This window comes from Ixodes scapularis, unplaced genomic scaffold (genome assembly GCF_016920785.2).
Source record: "Ixodes scapularis isolate PalLabHiFi unplaced genomic scaffold, ASM1692078v2 PGA_scaffold2__306_contigs__length_199485367, whole genome shotgun sequence".
Lineage (NCBI taxonomy): Eukaryota > Metazoa > Arthropoda > Arachnida > Ixodida > Ixodidae > Ixodes > Ixodes scapularis.
In genome coordinates this window covers 15,000,930-15,011,287 of record NW_024609857.1, presented here as the reverse complement: position 1 = coordinate 15,011,287, position 10,358 = coordinate 15,000,930, and positions in this window count along the sequence as shown.

Sequence of the window (10,358 nt, the reverse complement as noted above, 5' to 3'; positions counted from 1 at the left end):
GCCCATTCGGGTCAAGTAAATTTCCGCTGTCTAAACACACGCACAACACATTTGCTCTCTAGTCACGGCGATCAGCAGACGGATCCCAATGAATGTCGAAGCTCGGATTACGGTTGTATCCAAGAAAAGCGATGTGCACAGGGACAATCACCCGTGACGTTCTACTCGCTTAAATAAGATAGCGAAATGCCACGATGAGGCCACGTGCCCACGAGCAGAATTGTCCCTGATCACATCGCATGTTTTCGGGTCTAATCGTGTTTCGTTCGTCGGAATCCTTCCATCGAATTCGCAGTGACCGGCTGCCTCCGTGTTCTGCAGGTAAAAGAACTCGCCGAGTTTTTTTTGTTTTTTTTTTCTCACGCTCCGTGTGCCGAGAAACTAAATGATACTTATCTCCCTCTCTCCCGCTTCCGTACAGAACAACGCGTCCGCGAGGGCAGTTAAGGCTCTCTATTAACCCGGGGCGGCCGAGGTGAGTTCGATTTCCGCCGATGCGCAGCGAAACGGTGCGCGCGGTTTCAGGCGCCGCCACAGCCGCCTCCGACCTCATTACCGCAGTTAGGCTCTCGAAAGTGGAGAAAGCGGCGTCGACCGGCGCCGATCTGCAAAGTAATTGCGGTGCGATGGGCGTACCAGGCGTCGGCGAGCGCGGGCACTGGGGCAGTGAGCTGCGCGTCTTCCCCGGTGGTATCATCCCCCCCGTAATCGGGTGTCCCCCGTGATCGATACGTGGGCGCGGAAAGTTAGGGTTTCCGCATCGGCTGAGACCTGATTTAGCGCAAACTCGATTTTGTGCGCAACTGGTCCCCCTTCATTTATCCTTCGCTGCTCCGAAACCTTCCCTCACGCCTCTCTGGTTTTTCGCCTTTTTCTTTTTTTTCTTTCATGCTATTTTGTTTCTTCGGGCATATGAAGGATTCCCGCTTTTGAAGGCCGAACAATTGTCGCTGAGTCGCGTCCGTGTTGATAGAATAAAAAAAAAAAACCGAAAGATCTTAAAAATATATATTGAAATGGTTCTTCTATAGTATCTATACTGTCTCTGAGGGCGCAGGAAATGCGGGGCATCGTGTTCCGGTATAATGTCCATCTTATTGTCCCACCTCAGCCCCTGAAATTTCGACACTAGAGAGGTTTATTATGCGTATAGCGCTGTGCATTTGCGTTGCGTGCTCCACACTGCGCACGCGCGCCGTCGCCGTGCTCCAATTCAAGACCGCAGTTTTGGGCTCCAAGCAGCCAGAGTAACAAAGACCGTACAGTGCGCTGCAATATGAAAGACCCACTGGGAGCGCGCGGTCGAGGCGGTGGCTGGCGGGGGCGCCGCGAGCGCTCCGGGCAGTTCCATTCTGCTTCGAGGGGAGGATGCTCACTCGGGGCGCAGCTAAAGCGCGCGCTTATCAGTTTATGCATTGCTGAGCCCCGAGTGAGCGTCCTCCCCTCGAAGCACAATGGAACTGCCCGGAGCGCTCGCAGCGCCCCCGGCAGCCACCGTCTCGGTCACGTACGGGCTCCCAGTGAGTCTTTCATATTGCTGCGCACTGTACACACCTTGACGGCAACGGAAGGACTATTGTTTCAAGCAGCCACGCGAAGTTCCTTTTGTAAGCGCGTGGGTATCTAGATGTTTCCGAGCTCGAACAAACAACAAGATTCTCGGGCCATCTGGAACATTCCAGTCATGCAAACAAAAGAGAGAGAGAGCTGGCTAGTATTGCGCACGGGGTAATGCGCAATATTAAAACTTGCTATTAGTAAAATCGCTATATAAGAGCTTTTTACAAGTAGCTACATTCTTCGAAGCGCCGACTGCGTGACGCTGCAGGTTTTAGGAAGCGAATGGCGGCGCACAGTAGAGGTTTGCACGGAATGCAGCCATTTTGTTTCAGCTGAATGTGGTCTGTCATTTGTATTGGTTGTTGTTACTTGTAAGAAGTATCAAGGGACTTCAGCTATTTCTTGATATGACAGCCGAGGAACGCAACGCGAGCCAAGAAGTTGAACATGAAGGACCACCCCATGCGTTTTTGAAACTTGCAGTGACTCCCAATGAAATAATCTTTTTTCCTTCTTTTTTTTTTCTTTAACAAAAAGAAGAGAGTCGTAAGCGTTACAGAAAAAAAGAAATACAATCTGCGGACTTCTTTGAACCGTAAGGTGGTAACTTAAACACCTTGCGTCTGCCTACCAAACGAAACAAAATTGAAACTTGAAACTTCATTAAAAAGAAAAAAACAATCCCTTGGTGGGTTACTAGGCAAAACGCTACCAAGTGGAAACTTGACTGGTTCAGTTCAGACCAGATTTGTAGACGTCACTGAAAAATAGTAAGGAATTACAATTACAATTACTCAAGGCTATATTGTAATTAATTACAGTTACCCTTCAATAAAAGTAAGTGACCGTTACCCCAGAAAGTAATCCGTTACTTTCGTGGCGTTACTTTGAACATTATTGTCCTCAAGTAAGAAACAAAAGGAAGAGGATTATTAAAGTTCTTATTGTTGCCATCTGTTCCATTTATTGGCCTTGAGTGTTTTGAGCAACAACTTGCTCTCAAAAATCTCGTCAGACATTTTGCGTTTTTTCTTACTGAAAATGTCGACTGCTACGCTGAACACCCTTTGAACTGAGGTATTGGATGGGAGTGCCATATTGTTCTTCACAAATGCGCTCTGCATTGAGCTTCCTCAGCGAAACAATGGAAGGACTATTTACCTCGATGATAAAGCAAAGCTTCGCCCTTGCAGCCGTTGCCTGATATTCTAGAGTTTGAGTAGACCGTTCAGATACCTCCGATACCGGTACCCGATAACGATATGATACATGCGCAAAGGCGGCAACGGAGTATCGGATAATGTTATCGGAGTCATCGGAACGATCTACTAAAACTCTCTAATGTTGAAATCACTAAGCTGTAGAAGTCGTCATACAACTAGCCAAAGCTGGAATAAGTATTGATTTATGTCTATACTGGCATATATTGTAAGACAATAGCAAAACATAGTTGGTAACAGTAAGGTGATAATTAAGTAACAAACAAGGTTTGGCTTGATATTCTTCTTCCTTTGGTTCTAGACAGGTCGAACCTCGGTTGAGGCGTTGGTCAATAAGAAAACGTCTTCAATATGTAAATATAAGCAATAGAAAAAAAGAAGAAAAAAAAAAAGAAATACCAGGACATTCATAACAATAGGGAGTTTTAGTACAGCGTTCCCGCAGCCCGCTAAGCGCCCTGATAGCGCTCCGTGATCCGCCTCAAGACCTTGAACTATGCAGACCAGGCTGGCGGCGCGCATGCGCAGCTGTGGCGTTTTGTTTACGGATACCGTAGCGGAAGAGAAAGGCGATCTACTACAACTCCCTAATTAATGAGAACGTCGGATAAAACAAGGAAATGTAAACGCACGTTTGCCTCGTGTACCTTTCTTGATGTCGTTCAAAAACGCACGGAACACGGACCGATTGAAGTTTTACTCCGGTGTTCTCCAGATAGACGTCTGCTGTTGCCAGAGGCAGGAAAGGGCAGAGTATTAAGAAAGCCACGCTATGTTCCCACTCACGAGTTTCACTTTCTCCTCAAGCACCGAATCTCACCTCTACGTCAGCCACCATTATGTTTTATTTTTTAAAAATCTCTGCTTGAGATGAGATGCATCCTGCTTAAATACAATCAGCAAAAAAAAAAAAAAAAGAAGTAGACAATTACCATTTTTGAAGTGCTCTCAAAAAGCTGACTCACAGCAAAGGTGACTGAGAAGCAGATAACCTGGCTGAAATTCACAAATAAAGATGGCCAACCCTAGAGGTTGGACTACAAAGAAGTAAGTACATTTTAAAACAGGGTCAAATAAGGTGAAAGAAGCAGAAAAACAAAAACAAAAATCCTGTTTTTAAAGAAAAATGATAAGTTTGCAGCAACGAACCGAACGAGGATGTTTGTGGCAATAACACCTTCACATATTATCACATCTCTTTTAAGTGGATTTTAGGGTAGACGGAGCGTTGTATCGTGTTGTGACATTATGAAAATGGTCCTAGTCACTATAACCGAGAAGGACATTGTCAATTGCTGTCTGTGCACCTACCGCCTCGAGCTTCTCGAAGAGGCACACAGTCACTTCGTGTCGTTGCCTCCCCGACTTCGATCGCAATAAAATTAGATAGCAAAAAAAAAAAAAGGGGGGGGGGGGGGGCTTTAAAAAAGCGGATATACCTTGCCCCCACTTCTTTTTTTTTTTTTCTTATTGGTTTGTCACACGGCCCGTTTGGGTCGTGTGACATTGTTGTTAGGGTCTAAAAAAATTAATTCAGGGGCTTGGTGTTGTAAAGAAGGGCTTTGGGGAACTGAAGAGTGCCCAGCCTCCATGCGCTGGTCAATGCGCGTGACAATGTCACTGCGCTCGACTTTACCAAAATAAAAACAACCTTTTTTTATAGAACGGGGGGGGGGGGGGGGGGGAGAGGAAAAAAAGTGAAAGCCGTTTACAACTCCCTGTAACACCGAATTAGAGCGCAGCTCTTGAGGAGGAAGAGGGAAGGGTACTGGGGGGTGAAGTGACCTGGGGGGGGGGGGGGTCACGTGACCTTGGGGAGTCATCAGTGACGATGACGATGCGGACTCCGATGACGTCATCTGTGATGATGACGATGACGATGCGGATGCCCCCCCGAAGTCACGTGACACCCCCAGGTCACGTGACCCCCGCCGAGGTCACGTGACCTCCCCGATGACGTCATCGTCACTGATGACGTCACCGGCATCCGCATCGTCATCATCACTGATGACGTCATCAGTGACGTCACTGATGACCTCACCGGCATCCGCATCGTCATCGTCATCATCACTGATGACGTCATCAGTGACGTCACTGATGACGTCACCGGCATCCACATCGTCATCGTCATCATCACTGATGACGTCATCAGTGACGTCACCGGCATCCGCATCGTCATCGTCATCATCACTGATGACGTCACCAGTGACGTCACTGATCACGTCATCAGTGATGATGACGATGACGATGCGGATGCCGGTGACGTCATCGATGACGTCATCGGGGAGGTCACGTGACCTCGGGGGGGTCACGTGACCCTGGGGGTGGTCACGTGACCTGGGGGTGTCACGTGACCGGAAGGGGGGTCACGTGACCTCGGGGGGGGGGGTCACGTGACCTCGGGGTGACCATGGGGGGTCACGTGACCTTGGGATGACCTTGGGGCCACGTGACCTTGGGATGACCTTGGTTACGCCGACGCCGACGGCGACGCCGACGCCGACGGCGACGCCGCTCAAGCCGGGAACGGGCCCCTAAGAGCTGCGCTCTAAAAAATGTAAGGGAATACAAGGAATCCGTTACCTAAATATGTAAGGAAATTACTTTAAAATTACTCTGCAAGATATGTAATTATTCTGTTACTAAATTACCGATAAATGTAAGGGATTACAAGTAATTTCGTTACTTGTAACGGATTACGTACAACTCTGGTTCAGCCCCCCCCCCCCCTTATAGCGACAAACGCAAAATGTATAATATTTTCTTTATTCCTGTAGAATACAGGAACCACCGTAACTGACTCTTCGACGAAATCTGTAACGTCAGTACGTGACAAATATCTCGGCAGGGGAAGGTTGTTTCTTTTCTTTTAGAGCGCAGCTCTTAGGGGCCCGTTCCCGGCTTGAGCGGCGTCGCCGTCGCCGTCGCCGTCGCCGTCGCCGTCGCCGTCGCCGTCGGCGTCGCCGTCGGCGTAACCAAGGTCATCCCAAGGTCACGTGACCCCCAAGGTCACGTGACCCCTCCAGGTCACGTGACCCCTCCCAAGGTCATCTCAAGGTCACGTGACCCCACGTGACTCCCAAGGTCACGTGACCCCTCGAGGTCACGTGACCCCTCCCAAGGTCATCTCAAGGTCACGTGACCCCAAGACCCCACGTGACCCTTTGAAGGTCACGTGACCCCCAAGTCACGTGACCCCTCTGAGGTCACGTGACCCCCGAGGTCACGTGGTCTCCTCCCCAAGGTCACGTGACCCCTCCCAAGGTCATCTCAAGGTCACGTGACCCCAAGGTGACCCCCACGTGACCCCCAGGTCACGTGACCCCTCTGAGGTCACGTGACCCCCCGAGGTCACGTGACCCCCCTCCCCGAAGTCACGTGACACCCCCCCCCCCCCCCCCCCGAGGTCACGTGACCGCCCCCCCGGAGCATATTAAAGAATGAGGGGAGGAGGAGGGGTCTACCCTCCCCTCAGTACCCTTCACTCCTCCTCCTCAAGAGCTGCGCTCCAATTCGGCGTTACAGGGATTTGTAAACGGCTTTCACTTTTTTTCTTCTGCATTTTCTTGTCAACACTGCCAGCCTACGCAGAACAGGTTTGTGCTTAAATCTCCCAATTTGACAAAACTTATCGTGTTTTTTTTTTTTAATTTTCTCAACACTTTTTTTGTGTATTTTATTGTATTTAGCCCGTTTTTATGGAGGGCCGGCCCACTATTCAAACGGAACAACCAATTTCTCGTTGGCAGTCGATCATACATACGACTCACGACCCCACATCAACTCTCGCTTTTACTTTCAAGTAATCTAAGAGACGTACACTTTTCGCAAGTGGATTTTTTTTTGTTTTTTTTTGCAGTGCGGAACAATATGCAGATTTTTTCATAGTTGTGCGAGAGGTGTAGTTTTAGTGAACAACGGTTGGGGCAAAAAACGTGCGACAGAAACCATAATTATACGCCACTTCAAACAAATCGACATACATCTGACTTCGAGCAATTCTGCCGATATTCCATCCCGCCAACGAACAATAACGCTAAGAGTGATACTATATTTTTGATAGAAGAGAAAACTTCGTGACTGTTCTGGTAAAAAAAAAAAAGAAAAAAAAGTAAACTTTCGCAAAACTTTAGCGTAGGTTCTCAACGAAGGAACTATTGTCAAAAGGACAAGACTTTTACTCAAAAAAATAAACTCAGAAATGCTTAAAATTTCTTAATTTTGGCGCAACTTCTTCCTTAATCCCTCCAAACACCATCGCATTAACGATGGTAGTGCCCTACATATGTTGGCAAGGACGAACTTAGCGTAGGCCTATACTGGAGTGTTCACTGGATTTGTTCGAGTGGCAAGGACACACACTGGACGAGAGGAACACAAAAATCCAAAAGAAGGCGCAACTTAAGTGCGTCTATCCAGGACGAGACACACGCACACATATACAAAGAAGAAAAGACAACGGGCCAATGCAAGCTTGAGGCGCTTAGCTGGGGGGCACTTTCAGCGGGGCTTCCCTTTCGCAGCAGCAGCAGCAGCAGCGGGAGCGGGAGTGCCGTTCTCGCCAAGTCTCGAACAAATGAGATTAGTCGTTAGGACCAGTGTGGCCAAGCGCGAGTCACTTGAGTTGGAGTGCCGCGTTGACGGGAACGATGACCGCTCCGTCTACACTACACTAAGGGCACTTTTGTCATCGACGCCTTTCCTTGTGCGTGCGCGAATTAACAACCCGCGCTTCCTGAGGTAGACGATATATATGGGAGTTTTTATCTGGTGAATTGCAAATGAATTTGACGCAATCGCTAGTGGGCCTAGGGGCTTGTATAGTGTTACGTTAATATACAGAATTGAAATAATGTACGATTGTTGGAAGCGGGCGTACGATTTGGGCGATTCACCCGAGATAATGAAGAGGTATTCGCATGGGGAGGCTTTTCGGGGGAATATGCGTGACGTCAGTGATTGGCGGTGCCAGCGGGACTCCCTCCGTGACTCCAGCATTCACACGAATGGCGGGGATAGATGGACGTTACTGGTAGTGGGCGGTAGCTTGCGCCACCTAGAGGGATATCAGTGTTGTCTCATTTAGCGGTCGCACTCTCAACAAGAGTTCGGTGCGCGCTAACGAGAGTAGCAAAACATGGAGGCGTACATGAAACGATGATACGCGATTATGGCAGCAGCGCTGTTAAATGCAGAAGACGACGTATTGTGTTCTGCTTAAAGAAATATGCTTGCTGAATGGGTGGATGCAACACAAAAAAACGTGGAATCAAATATCGGTTACATTAGATTAGGAGCGTCTTGAGGACGGTATTGACGAATATCGAAGACTCCTTTGGCCAAGCCACAACAAGTTAGGCGATCCCGATGCTACCACCGGCGTCCCGCTGAGCAAAATTTGTAAAGTTGCCAGACACGTGAACAAAACACCGCCAGTTTCGAAGATATCCCACGCCAAGGAGGGTGGAGTGTTTTTGCAGCCCGATCCTCCCTGAGATGTCAACGTCAGCGCGGCTCCGCGCGAAACCGTTACGTTGTTACCACGTGATGTGCATCCGCGCAGGAGAGCAAAAAGAGAGATTTCTCGCTCGTGTGGATAGCCGATGAATATCCCTTTACGGAGCAACGATCTGCTTAATATGTATGATTGCATGTTTAAGTGAATTCAAACTGTTCACAATCACCATTTAAAGCGTATTGCTCTATTTATTTGAGCACAAGTTGATTTTTTTAAAGAAATCGGCACTCTGCATACACTAGGCCTAACCGTTCACCTTCACTAAACAACAATATATGTTAACTGTATACAGCTGTGAGCAAGATGGTAAGAAATGCTATGTTCCCAAGCTGCCTGCAAACCGCTGCATGCTTTCACATTACTGAGCTGTAAAACCAAAAGAATGTTGACATATTTCATGCTCATTACAATTTTCCTTTTATAGAACGCATCGATCTAGCACTGACTTGAAAATAAAAACAGTACACTCACTTTTTTACTTAGCTTACTGGTAGTATTTATATTTCGTAATAGTTAGGATCGCGGGGGACGTTCTTAATGTATATTGAATTAAAAAAAAACAGCCGGTGTTTTTTGGGTTTGGTCCTAAGTTTAGCAGTCCACTTGTTTCGAGAATCGTGAAGTAATATTTTGTAAAGCCAAGCTTCAACGAGGCCAAGTTGATTATTGTACGGAATCGATCACGCCTCTATAATACCCGTGGTCGCATCGCTGGTGTTGTCGTTCTTCGCCGAAATGGGAAACAATATACCGTATCATGTAGGTTCAACTACGGTCTCTTCTCTCTTCAGGAACATGTGGTTGGGCCCAGCGTATATGTCCATATTTGTTTTAGTTTTGTAATAGAAACATAGGAGCCCATAGCTTCATCCATTGGTATTGAGAGGACTGCTCATTTCTCCCTCCAACCCCTTCTACAGCTCGGGTCCAAGTCTTGGAGAGATTATCTCTGGCATCACGGCAGCGTTTTGCAAACATGCGCCATGCTGACACACTGATAAGCCGACAGACGGATGTCTGCTTCTCCCTACGAAGTCCAACACGTGATTAAAACATTGAATGTTTGCGTGCCTATTCTCGGTAAGCGCAGTGACATGAACAAAAACAACACCAACAACAAAAACATAGGTCAGAAAACATTTTCTAATTTGCGTTGTCATCCGTTCGCATTCTACCTATAGTGAGCAAAGGCTTTGAGTGTGAGCCTTTTGCTTTGTGGTGTGTAAATGACTGCTGTAGGTTTGCAGGCACACGCCTACCGTCTCGCTTGCACGGCAGCTTTACGATTAAATGAACCTTATATCTATAATGTAATATTCACTACGCTTACTTTCGTATTGAAGTAGCAGTGATATGAAGGCTCTGAGCATCAACTCTCTGTTTTCAAAGTGCCTACCGAAGTTCTGAGCTCGCACTTACAATCTCAGTCCCAGTTCTACTTTGAAGCGCGATGCAGCGGCCAAAATGACAAATATATAGGTAGGATTTTTTTTTTTAAGCCTAACAGGTTTGTTTAGAAAGAGGGACATAGTATAAGGGGCTAATCATAACGATCAGTCGTCTAATTAAATAAAATTCGGTAATAAACTTTTTTTCGTTAGTGAAAATAGACATATGGTTTCAATTAGAAACTTGCTGGGCGTCATCGAAAACTACTAAATCAACTCTTTTTTAGAAAGATATAAGGCAGGGGCAGCATTTTGTGGCGTCCCGTAAAAACGCTCAATTTGGACGCGTTTCTAAGTTTTGGTTTTTGTATCGGAGCCATCTCTGCGCCCGCGGTCCTCCTCTCCAGTGGCCAAGGGCGCATCACACGTACGCCATACTTCCCTCTATCCTAGGAAGGATGCGAGGCATTGGCTTCGCGCCGCCACCACCAGGGTGCAGGACCGTGGGCGTTAAGATGTGCTCTGATAAGAAACCAAAACCTGAAAACGCGTCCAAATTAAGCGTTTTTTTTTTTTCAGAACGCTGTAAAATGCCTGTTCCGGCCTTATATTTATTTTTAAAAAGAGTTAATTTAGTGGTTTTCTAAAACGGTCAGCAAGTTTCTAATTGGA